Below are 13,476 nucleotides of genomic sequence, written 5' to 3'. Positions count from 1 at the left end.
TAAAAAGAAAAACCTCGGGGTAATTATTAACCTACCTTCTCAGACCCTGCATGTGTTACTCCTTTGCCCCGGGACTAATTATCTTTAAATTTTACATAATTTCCAAATGGAATTGAAAAAGCAGCATGTTTTATAAGAAGATGTTTATGTTAAATGGCTCCCAAAGCAACTTGTCTAAAGATATGATTTCCACAAAATGCTGAACCTCGCATCATAACCCATAGCCTACAAATGAACACCACTCAAAATTTACAACTCATGACCTGACTCAGCAGGTCAGCTTGAACTTTCCGCCGCCTTGCAATAAATTCTTGAATTAAAAATGAAAATTTTTGTTTACTTTTAAACATTTCAAAGCGAATGCCTGTAAAGTTTTGTGATCTTTATAGTACAATTTTTGGACGTTGTGGGTGTGACTCCATGGTAGACTTTGCCTTGCATGTCCAACAGCCCAGGTTCTACTCCTAGCTTTAAAAACCATTACCATAGATTGCATCCCCCTTATTAAAGTTAACAGCAATAGGAACACATAACAAGTTTATTTTTAAACAGTGTCAACTACATAACACGTAGGTTGAAACTGACTAAAATGTTACTGTAGCCATGAGAACCCGATGCTCTCAGAGTCCTTATCGGTGTCTGCTCCTCTTTCCTGTCTTCCATCGTCTTCCTAGACAATGCATTCTATAGGAAAATGCATTCTATAGGAAAGCATTCTATAGGTGTATTATAATTAGAAAAGACTCCTTCTGAAATAAGACTGTAGAACCAGAGTATGGTTGTAACCACAGCAGCAGACATTGGGTTAGAGTTCCTAGAAGAAACTTGTCCAATCACATGATGACTGTGCAGTCACACATATTCAAGTATGTACATGTAGTAATGTGGCCTCCTCTATTAGGCAAGGATGATGCAAGATGCTTTAGGTAACAGCTCTTATTACCACTAATGCGATTTCTTGGTTGAATCTAAAAGTCTATAGTAGGAAGATGAAGTGCTAGCGTGTAGTAACTCTGACTTTTCACAGTACAGATGATAATGTGATGCAAATCATAAGAAAGGTAGTATTTGCTTATTGTCCTGGTCAATAATTCCTAATCTTCAATTCACTTTATATAGCAACCTAGACACCTTCACAGAAAAATACAACAATTTTAATTCACCAACTAAAGCAGAATTAAACATTATCACTCAATGTTAGAGACTCAACCCAATTCCTGTGACTTTTACAAGCATAATTAAATAGATTATAATAGATTTATAATACATAGTCTACCTGTCCTACATTACATCTGCTGAAGTATATATTACCTGTGATTCAAATTATTTTTTGTAGCATTAGTTTTATTTTGTTGTCACCCACGAATGTCTAAAATTATGGATTGTTTTCCTTTTTAAGATTTGATGTTATTTCATTTCTTAAAATTTGTTTGTTTTGTTTTATATTCATTAGTGTTTTGCCTGCACATATGTATATGTACCACATATATACCTGGCGGAGACCAGAACTGGAGTTAACTTTTTATCTTTTAAATCATGTGTATATGTATGTGTGGTATATACATGTGTTGAGTGCAGGTGTCTTCAGAGTCCAGGAGAAGGCATCCTGTCCTGTAGAACTGGAATACGGGTGGTTGTGAGCCACCAGCAGTAATTCTAGTTCTATATGATATGATCCCTTCTGGTCCTCTGAGAGAACAATATTCAGTCTCAACCACTGTATGTTTTTACATATGACCAGAAAAGGTCCTTTCCAGTCTATACTGCTGCAGTGAATTGAGTACTGTAGTAGTAACCCTCAGGATCATGGGGAATGAGCGAAAGCTGCTTTGCTCTCTAATAAACAATGCTCTCTAAACAACCTGGCCATGTCCTGAGAGGATAGAAAATATTGGAGTTAGGTCCCATCGCCTAATTGAGCATCCAGTGATTACTACACCTCTGTGGAGCCTGTGGCATTTGTGAGGATGTTTAGAGATGTAATTAATTATACATCTTAATGCGCACCCAAACGGATTGGAAATGTATTTGCCAAGTTTCCATAATTGGATACCATTTGGAACTGCTACCAACTTTTGGCTTTGGACACTGACTATTCACCATTAGAAATTTTTGTGTTATGTGCAGAGTCTAAAAACCATCATCGTGAGTGTGTGTGTGTGTGTGTGTTATACACACAAGTAGGGTTTGCTTGTGTTTTAAATGAAGACAATCAAGCATTTTTCCGTTGTTGGGTAGACATTTGCCGACCCTCAAGGAATCAATGGAAATATTTCCTATGGTTTGAAGTGCTGCACACTTAGTCTTCAGATTCATATGTGGATAGCAGTTGGTGCCAGAGCATCTGGGAGGCAGTTCGCATTAGCTGGGTTCATGAGGGAAGGGCCCTCTTGGTGGAATTATCAGCTTTACCCAAAGAGAGAGCTGAGCATACACATTTCCTTGTTCCATACACAATGCACTCCATTGTGTAATAATAGGGTAAGAAGGACAGCACCTCTATACTAGATGTTTTAGACTCCAAACTAAATTTTCTTCTTTTATAAGTTACCCAAACTGTGGTATTCTATCAAAGGAACAGTAAGCAGCCATTTGTAGGACACATGGTACACGTCATTGGTTTACGGGTTTTGTATAAGCCAAGAAAAAGGTGACTCTTTAACACTTAATGCCCTCAAAAGCTAATGGTCTTCATCTATTAAAGACGTAAAACATTTAGTTTGGTCAATCTGTTTCTGAGAAGATGGTTGGTATGTTAGTCAGAGCAGCAAGGTGGAAGAACAAAGAATTGGATGGTGGTGATGATTGTGCCCTCAGCAGCCCTCAGGGGAGTCAAGAGACAGAGTCCCCACTTCCTCCCAGTATGTGTCAGTGTTCAGCTATCAGGCCATGCAAGCATGACTGCTTAGATGCCCTGGTTCCTCACTCCTAGGTTCTAGGCAGATTTCCATTGTTAGCATGAATAATTGAGCTTAGAGCCCGCATATTTACTGTTTAGAGATAAACTAGCCAGACACTACTGAAATGTCCACACCTGTTGTCATTCTTTTATTATAACAAGCTGATCCATAGAAAGTTCTGTTCATTTCTTGCTTTAAAAAAAAAGGAATACTGTGTTCCTACAAAATCTTCCCATTTGCTTAATGGTCACTGAGTTCTTATCACCCGAGACATGCAGATAAAAGGGATAGTTTGCCCTTTGTGAGTTCACAGTCAGGTTTCAGAAACACAAGTAAGTAGGGGATAATAGAAGCATAGGTTCAGCAAAGACCCTCCAGGATTTCAGAGGGTTAGACCAGCCTGGGAACAGCAAGTGATACACAAACTGCCATGAAGAGTGGCCGAGAGGAACTGTGTCATGGGAAGGGCACCATGGCCTTAAGGTGGGGATTGTGGAAACTGAATGAAAGTTCACATAGGTGGAGCACTACACATGAGACTGTGCACTGGGATCTTAAGGAAGACATGGGCTATAAAGGGTTTTATTTTCTATACTAAGGAGTTTGAAAGCCACAGGAAATATTTCAAGGTGCTAATAAAGAATTCTAACCAGGGGACTGATTTGCATTTTTGATGAATCACTTGATATGGGGATGGTCTAGACTACAAGCCCTAAAACAGAAACAGTGGGAATGGAGGCATGCAGCTGATCACAGAGATATTTAGGAGCTACTATGGGGAAGGTAAGGGGAGGGCCTCTGCTATTGGTTTCACAGTTGCTGGTGCAGGCACCTGTGGACGTTCCATTTGCCACAATGATGAACAGAAGGAAGGGATGAGCACACATTCTCAAAGGAACTGCACTCACTCCAGGCTGTCCTGTCTCTCTGGCAGCTCTCAGATTCTTTGGTCTCTCCCTTAAGTGGTAGCCTTTTATAAGGGATCTATTTTAGACACTCCTTCCTTGTAATTTGTCCCAGAGATCTCATTCCATTCCTTAGCTTTAATTGCCATCCTCGACCTGGTGACTTATTTCTGTTTCCAGACTTGATCTTTCTCTTGAGACCATATCTCAAAGTGCCTACTTAATCTCTCCCCCCAAATATTTGGGTTCTGGTGCAGTATACCAAAAATCCAGCAAGCACCGTTTCCTCCCAGCATCCTCTGTTCTTGCTCTCCAGAATGCCACTAATCATGATCTTGACTTTTAAGGCCAGTTGTCATTCCCACAAAACGTCCTTCCTTGTTAGCTACAGGAGTTAGCCCAAATATCACATCATCCTAACAAACATTCCTGAAAGAAATGAATGCCTAAGTAGATGAGAAGAAAGCCTGAGCTCGTGGATTAAGAGGCCTGAGGTTGCTAATATGGGAAAATCTCCCCAAAGCCACCCACAGGTTAGATGTAACAAGAGCAAAACCCTCAATGGTGTTCTTTTATTGAAATGAGACCTTGATCCAAAATTTTATGTGGAGTTTTGAGAGGCCAAGGAAAGTCAAAATAGTTTCTAAAATAGAAAAGTGAAGTTGGAGGGTTCATATTTCCAGATTTCAAATTTTTCTTTGGAGTAGTCAAACAATTGGCTTTAAGATGAATATACAGGTCAAGGGCATAGAATTTAGAGTGTAAAACAAAACCCATACATCTAGGATCAGTGGGTTTTCAGTGCAGGCACCAAGCCCATCCCATAGTAGAAAGACATTTCATAGACATCCCATAGCACCAGGACTTTTCTGTCCCAATTTTGATTCTATCCTGTTTTTTTTTTTAATGTGAATTCAAATGTCCCAAATGATGTTATTTCCTTATTCTAATATAATTCTATCCTTGTTCTCTTCTTTTCTGTTATTGTCAAATATGCTGCACATCTATCTCACACAAGACTAATTAATACTATTATATGCATATCCTTTCATATAATGGCTCTCCAAAGACAGTCAAGACAGTAAGAAAGAATCAACTTGGCACTGCCTTGTGTAATTAGCTAAGTAGTTACTTTACTGGACCTCTGTTTTCATGCGTGGATTTGAGGGACTCTCACGTTGATTCCATTTGTCCTAAAGAAATTCCTCTAGCATTTCTCCTAAAGACGGCTTGTCATTAGCAATTTGTCTTCATTCGTGGGAACTGGAAGATCTGTTTCTCGCTTTTGAGAAATGGAACTCCAGGCCAGTGGTGTGTTCCTTCTAGCTTTTTAAGCATGCCATCCCATTGCCTTCTGGCCTCTATCGTTTCTGTTAGAAGTAAGCTGTTCCTCTCCTGAGGGTCTTAGGAGGCTCCTCGGAAGTCAGAGGCTGCAGACAGTTCTCACAGGATGTAGTTATTTCAAGAGAGGGTGATACAAGAGAGCCCAACTGGGCCCTGAATTGCTCATAACATTCATTCCCACAGGTCATGTTCTTCTGCCATGACATACAACCCATTGATCATGAAGGAATGCAATAAAGGGACCCCTACCAAAACAGCATCATGCTCTTCAGACATTAAACCTCCAAATGTGATCCAAATAGACCTCTTTATAAAATCACTGGCTACTCACATCAGGCTGTTCCTCATTGTCCTCAAGTGCCGAGTTCCCCCTCTCTTCTCTGTGCACACATCCTTCTGCTTCTCTTTCTCATCCACCTCACTACCACTTATTCATTCATCTTAGTGGTACCCAGGGGCCTCTAGCTATCTGGGGTGGTCTCTGGAGTGCTATTCCATGCCCATGAGATGTGGCACCAGGCAGGGGTCATCTCGAATGTGGTCTGCCCACCTGGGCTGCATGATGCTGGGCTGGGGCAGAGTCTGCCCTCCTGGGCCCTGTGGCACTGGACCCAGTGCCAATTATAATTCTTTAAACATGGTTTATTTTAGTTCCTAGAAGTACTTACAGTAGTTTCTTTGGAGTTTTAATCTACCCCGTTCAATGAGTAAAACCCTCAAGAGCACATCCATTGAGTGCTTTCTTTCCATTTGTGCAATGGTCAACTCAAACACATCCATTCTGCAAGCCCTGCCCTGATTGGTTTATTTTAAAGATTTATTTTTTTAATTATGTGTATGTGTGTGTATATCTGTGTGTGAGATTGTGCACATGAGCGCAGGTACCCACAGAGGCCAGTAGAGGACATTGGGTTCCCCCAAAGCTGGCATTATAGGTGGTTGTAAACTGCCAGATCGGGGTGCTGGAAACTGAACCCAGGCCTTCTGCAGGAACAGCAAGTGTTCTTCACTGCTCTGCCAGCCACCTTATTTGTGAATGGCCATAAAAGTCATCATTTTTTAAAGATCTGAATTGAATGAATGTTCAGAGTATGTCCAGAGTCCATTTGTCTTATTATTTTTTCTCTTTCCTTTAAAAATGTGTCCAGGGGTTTTTGTTTGTTCTGGTTTGAGGTTTGGGTTTGTTTTTGGTTTTCCACAGCTACTGGTGATACTGCAGGAATGAACTGATCAAGAGTAGGTGGTTGATGAGGGTGAAGGGCTTAGAAGAGCAGTTGTACTTGGTGGTTGTTATGGTTTGTATATACTCGGCCCAGGGAGTAGTACTATTAGAAGGTGTGGCCTTGTTGGAGGAGATGTGTCACTGTGGGCGTGGGCTTTAAGACCCTCATTCTAGCAGCATGGAAGTCAGTATTCTGCTAGCAGTCTTCAGGTGAAGATGTAGAACTCTCAGCTCTGCCTGCGCTGTGCCTGCCTGGATGCTGCCGTGTTCCCACCTTGACAATAATGGACTGAACCTCTGAACCTGTGAGCCAGCCCCAATTAAATGTTGTCCTTATAAGAGTTGTGTTGGTCATGGTGTCTGTTCACAACAGTAAAACCCTAAGACAGTGGTCATAGAAGATCAGTTGATGGGATTCCCTTCTGTTGGACTGTGTATGAACTGTTTATCTTCATTCCCTTCAGTTGAGGTGGGCAGGAGGTTGAAACAAGGGAACAAAATGGGAGTGGTTCAACTGGGTTGGGGGAGGTGCAGCTAAGCACCTGCGCTTTCTCGGCATCCCACCTGTGTCCAGAGGCTGGGCTAGAGCTGGGAAAGAGCCAGTTTTCTTTGAGTTTTAAACTTTTTGTTTCTACACTTACAATTTTGTATCTTATGTTTTACACTTAGTAAAAGGAAGACCAAATCTCAGGAAGCGTGAACAATATAAATGTATCTTTTATTTGCCCGTAGTCATTGCCATCACCAAGGCTTACTGCTTGTTTGCTAACCAAGGCAACTCTTACAAAGGCAAACATTTAATTGGGGCTGGCTTACTGTTTCAGAGGTTTAGTCAGTCATCATCACGGTGGGAAGCATGGCAGTGTGCAGGCATATATGGTGCTGGAATGGCTGATTTTGATTCAAGGGCCAAAGGAGGCTGATTCCACACTGGGTGGAGTTTGAGCATAGGAGACGTCAAAGCCCGCTTCCACAGTGACACACTTCCTCTAACCAGGTCACATCTACTCCTAATAGTGCCACTCCCTGTGGGCCAAGCATTCAAACACACTTGTCTATGAGGGCCAAACCTATTCAAACCACCTCAGAAGGTAACACTAATTGTATAAATAATAACCCCAAGCAGGCATCAATTCAAGTACCACAAATATGTCACGTTTTTAAGACTTAAGGAGGAAAACTCCTTCTCTATTTGCTACCTATTTACAAGTGTTCTGTTGAGCCCAGTTTAAACCAGTTTCATCTTGGCAGCAAACAGACTTCACAGTAATGCCCCCGCATCGCCTCCTAAGCTACATCATCTAATAGGCAATTGGCAAGCTTCCGAGACAAGAAACATTAGACTCTTCGGTGTGCTAGAACTCTTCCACTTCCTGCATTGTCCTGACAGGCAGTGGAATCTCAGAGATGACATTAAAAGGGTCAGTTTCTTCAATGATGTTTCCACTGATGTCAGTACAATTGGAAGGAAGCCTAGCTCAAGGGCAAGTAATTCGCTCCGTGTGTGCCAGCCCGTGGTTCGGGGGAACAGTGTCTAGATAAGCAGACCCATCTGTTTATCTAGAGGCTTTCAGCTGATGAAGGAAGTGGGAAGATTCAGAAACACATCTTGTGGCTGTTTCTGACATGAAAAAAAAAACAAAAAAAAAAAAAAACCCAAGCTTAAAGTAGCATTTGTTTCCATGTAGAATAAATCTATTTTTCTTTCATTAGCTTGTTCCCCTTCCCATGAATCCCATGTTTGGCACCAATGACTCAGAGATGCTCAGTGACAATTTGTTCAGCAGATGAGTATAAGTTTTTAATTCATCACTGTGAAAGGCCTTTCTCAGTGCTTGTCTGTAACTCTGAGGAATCACCAAATGATATACCCAGCCAGCCAGTCTAATGTGCTTTTCACACCCTACCGGGTGCTGGTAAATCACACACCTATGTGCTGGCCACAAACACCACTGGGCTGGGAGAGGCTTGCAGTTGTTCTTACAATATCCCACTTCTGCCCTCCTCCTCTTCCTCTTCTCCCTCCTCCTCTTCCTCCTCCTCCTCCTCTTCCTCCTTTTCCTCTTCCTCTTCCCCCTCCCCTCTTCCTCTCCCTTTCCTCCTCCTCTTCTTCCTCTTCTGCCTCTTCATCCCCTCCTCTTCTCCCTCCTCCTTTTCCTTCTTTTATTAATTAATTTATTCACTTTACATCTCAGTGAAAGCACCCTCCTTCCTCTCCTTCCAGTCCCAACCTCACAAATCTCTCCCTCCATCGCCTCTTCCCCTTCTACTTGGAGAAGGGAAAGGACCCCCCCACACACACACACACACACACCACTGGTACTGGGACATCAAGTCATAGCTGAGACTGGACCAGGCAGTTTATCTAGAGGAAGAGGGTGTCAGGCAACACACTCAGAGACAGCCCCTGTTCCAATTGTTAAGAGATCTACACTAAAGCATCCTAAATGCAGATCAAGGTATTTCCCTCATAAATAAACATAGATTTAACAAGGCCATATCATGGTTTATGCAACCAACCAACAAAAACAAAAAGCAAACTGTGGGTCCTCACAGTGAGAGGTAAAGGCAGATCTGAAGGGAGAGTCACAACAGGATAACAATGGAAGAACACAACACATCCTGAGAAGCTGAGAATTGTACATCAAAGGCAGGCTAACTCATACTGAAATCCAGGCAGGCCTGGCCATTGTGAGGACCCCAGCAAAGAGTGAGTGAACAGTTAAAACTGGGGTTCACATGGACTTCAGTACAGCTGCTGGATGTATTGTAGTGCCATTTAAAACACACTCTAGTAACTACACAGTCCGGTGATGTGTGTGTGTGTGTGTAAGAGAGAGAGAGAGACAGACAGACAGAGAGAGAGAGAGAGAGAGACTATTTGAACTGAGAACACTCAGTTGCCTATTATAAAATCTGTATATGTGTTAGAAAATTCGAAACCGTATTTGTGATGATTTTATGCTTGAAGAAAAATCCCCTCCAACTCTGTACCTTGACTAAACTATAAACTATTAGACTTGCTATAACTGATAGACTGAACATCTGAACATGACAGCCCTCCCAGGACATCTCTCAAATCCCTCTGCTCATCCACGATCCTCAGATATTTGTGAAATTGGATCGTTAAGAGAGAGGAGGATGTTCAGGAACAACAGCAAAGATAAATGGCTCCAGGTTTCCGCCCATGCTCCTCAGGCAGGTTAGCCTTTCGAGGTTCTGAAATGAACACCTTGGGGTGGAGGAGGGGCCAGTGAGCGGCTAGCAATGGAGCAACAGAACAGTCCCGTCCTTCAAGGCAATGAATGGCAGATTTCTAGAGGTTAATTCTTAATGAACAAGAATGGCTAGGAACCGTCTATTTGAGTTACCATAGCATCAAAGCCAGACAGGGCAGTCTGTTGTCTCCCTGGCCGCTTCTCCGTACTGACTGTTCTCTCTGTGCGCTGTGTTCATTGTTTAAAAGCTCTCAGGGGCAAAACAAAGCAGACGTCGCTGGTTCTACAATGAGGATGGAAAGATTTTCTTTCTCTGGAAAGCAGTCTCTTTGTGACTAGGATCTCACAGGATCCTAGACCTGACACCTGATATTTCAGATACATCGAACAATGACTAGACAAAGCCGCTTGCTGGGCTGAGCCGGGTGGGGGAGAAGCAAGGGTTCTGATTTGCTTTATTTTAGTATTAGAAAAAGATATTAAAAATAGAGTCAGCAATGCTCTTTGAATGCATCTTCATTATAACAGGTTACAACCAGGCAGAAAAGTACACAATGCTTGTGTTTTATAAACGTAATAAATTATGAGATGATATAAGCATGATCTGAGTAAAAAAATAATATATACACTACCTCAAACGTTAATAGTTTCTTTTGGCCCCGATTTCAGTCACTATTCTTGTCTCCTCCAGGTAACCAGCATCCTGGCATCTAGGACTTTAGCTTAAACCATGAGGAGGCTTTCAGCGGAAAAGCTCGCTCTTGCTTCTCTTTCGTCGGGGTTTTATGCATGAGGTTTGCCCGTATTGATAAACACAGTAGCTTCAGCTGTTCGTTTCCACGGTGCAGTCATGTTATTACCCTGGCGTAGCGCCCAAGGAGCTCACAGCCACCTGCAGTACCAGCTCCAGGGATCCAGTACCCACATCTGGCCTCCTTGAGGACCTCATATACACACAGCATACACTCGCATAGGCATATATATATATATATATATATATATATATATATATATATATATATATATATATATATGATAGATAAGAAAACAAATACCATGTGTATTCCATTATTCCCTCACTATTGCCTGCCCCATCCTGACAATGTCCTTCTAATTTTCCTGGCTTCTGCAATCCCTCCATAATATGTGCTCATATCTGAAGATCTGGATCTAAGAGCCTCTGATGAGAAAGAATAGGTGATGTTTGTCTTTCCGGGTCTGGGTTACCTCGCTCAGGATGATCTTTTCTTAGTTCCATCCGTTTACCTGCAAAATGGATAATTCCATTCTTCCTTTTCCATAGTGTATCTATGCCACATTTTCATTATCTATTCATTGGCTGAAGGACGTTTACAGTTTTTCCCTCATTTCTTAGCTAATTTTTAAGTAGAGCAGCAACATACATGTCTGTTTTTCCAAACAAGGTTTCTCTGTGTAACCATGGTTGTCCTAGCACTCACTTTGTAGTCTAGCCTGGATTCAAACTCAAGAGATCCTCCTGCCTCTGCTTTCAACATGTCCTAGAAGTTTTGTTGGGTTGTGTCTATTTTCGTTTAGTTCCAGGAAGGTTTCATTTCTTTCTTGATCTCTTCTCTGACCCACTCACCATTCAGCAATGAGTTGTTTAATTTGTATGTATTTACAAAAGACTTGACTGCTATTTTAAGTTTTATTGCATTGTGATCAGGTAAGATACAAGAAGTATTTTCAATCTGTTTAAATTTGTAAAGGTTTACATTGTGTCCCATAGTGTGGTCTATTCTAGAAGAACTGTGTGCTGATAAGTAGAAAGTTCATTTATTTGGTGTCAGGGTGGACTATTCTATAGATATTATTGTCTGTGTGGAACATCTGTTCAGTCCATTTGATATGTAGTGGGTTGGCCTGATGCTGCTTGTATCCAAATGCTCAATTCTGTAACCCAGATCCTCACGTATACTCGCTTTTGTTGTGTAAACCTTGTCTGCTAAGTTATCTGTGATTGGTTAATAAGGATGCCTACACCCTGTAGCTGGGCAGAAGAGAGGTAGGCAGGGTTTCGGTTCCCAGGCTTGGGGTCTGAGGCAGAGACCACAAGGGTAGAAAGAGAGAGGGGGTGGGGAAGAAGGAAGATGTCTCCATGGGGTAGGGGGATCGTGAGTATGTGGCCATGAGGATCAGCCTGTTGAAGTAAGAGTGGCTCAGGTGGAACACAGCAAATGATATCTCGGGGTTATTGACAGGGAAGTAGACAAAATAGCATAGAGGGCTGATACCTGCCCAGCTCTAGTGCTTTAAGGCTTATTATAAACATAAAGGTTTTGTGTCTTTTATTTGGGAACTAAATAATCTAAGGTAGGGTAGAAACCCCCAAATAATATTGACCACAACAGATATATGATGTCAGTTAGTTCTGATGAATCTCTGTTTACTTTTTGCCCAGATGACCTATATATTGGAGAAAGCAGCGTATTGGTATTACATATTTGGATTTATGCTAATCTGTCTTTAAATCCAGTCGTATGCTTTAATGAGATTTGGGTGAACTAGAGTTTGACATAGACGTGTTTAAGATAACAATGTTTTCTTGGTTAACTGTTCCCTCTCTGTCTCTCAGATAAGTTTCAGTTTGAAGTCTGTTTTGTCAGATATTAGGACAGCAACACCTGCTTGCATCCTGGTCCTGTCTGATTGGAGTCCTTTTGTCTGTCAGTCCAGCCAGCTCCAGCTTGGCCAGCTCGGCTCTGGCAGGCCTTGCCCTTTCCCCCACATTCCCTCGGCCTTGCTAAAACCCTTAAATGACATCCCTAAAGCTGACTATCAAGCTCCAGTCCCTTGTGTGGTCACTTCCTCCTCCTGAGGCTGATTGCCAAGGCCCAGCTGTTGAAGTATTGAAGCCCAGCAATCAAAAGTCTCGTTTGGCTCAACTGATTCACATGCCCACTTAAAGGTCAACACCTCATCCCGACACAGAGGTTCCCCCTTTACCTTTATAAACCGCCCTTTGCCTATGGGCCATGTCTGTCTCCTATCTATCCAGAGGCAGTCCTTTCTCACCTGGGACAAATAACCCCCTTCCTCCCACTTGCTTCCTTCCCCTTCTCCCTCATACTCTGTCTCCCGTCTCTCACCCATGCCCTCTGGGGCAGACAAATCTCCTTTGTGGTGAAAACTTGGTCTTTGGGGTCCTGACCCGCTACTTTTCCTTTTACTATCCGGCTTTAGAGCACCTGCAGCTTTGTCTCCAGACGCTGTTACAACTCTCTCCGTCTGTTTATCTACGACGTGACAAATAGACCATTCTCCTATCGACTGAGTCTTTACAGTCAAGCCTTTCTAGCTTCTGCGCCACAGGTGCATTCACGACCCCATTCTTGCTCAACAGCATCTCGTTCAACTTTCGCCTTTGCATTTCCACATAATACTAAGACAACGCAGACAGAATCAGAAGGACTCCTGTGTGTTCCAGGACAACCAAGGCTACATAGTGAGACCACCTAAGAGGAAGATCTCGCCATGGATTTAGTGGACTTTTAGTAGGTTCTATCAAATCTGTGGACGCACTATGGAGAAAACCAGCGTCCTTATAATATTGAATCTAGTCTGAAAGCATCATTCCTCTATCATTATTTTCAATAATGTTTTGAGTCATTGCACCATGTATTTTTGAAAATATATTACTAGGCCTATGAATTTCCCTATGCTTTTATAATAGGCATGATGGATATGCATTGCTTTCAAAACTGCAAATTTGCCTTCTTGCTGATATGTGGTATTTTTATTTTATCCTAATACACACTAAAGAGATTGATCCTCATTTCCTAATGACTCACAATGCTGATATCTTTTCATGTATTTATTAACTATTCATATTGTGAGAATGTTGTTTTCTTTTCTACCAAAGATGG

This window comes from Mus musculus, chromosome 1 (assembly GCF_000001635.26).
Source record: "Mus musculus strain C57BL/6J chromosome 1, GRCm38.p6 C57BL/6J".
NCBI lineage: Eukaryota > Metazoa > Chordata > Mammalia > Rodentia > Muridae > Mus > Mus musculus.
This window is presented reverse-complemented; position numbering follows the sequence as displayed.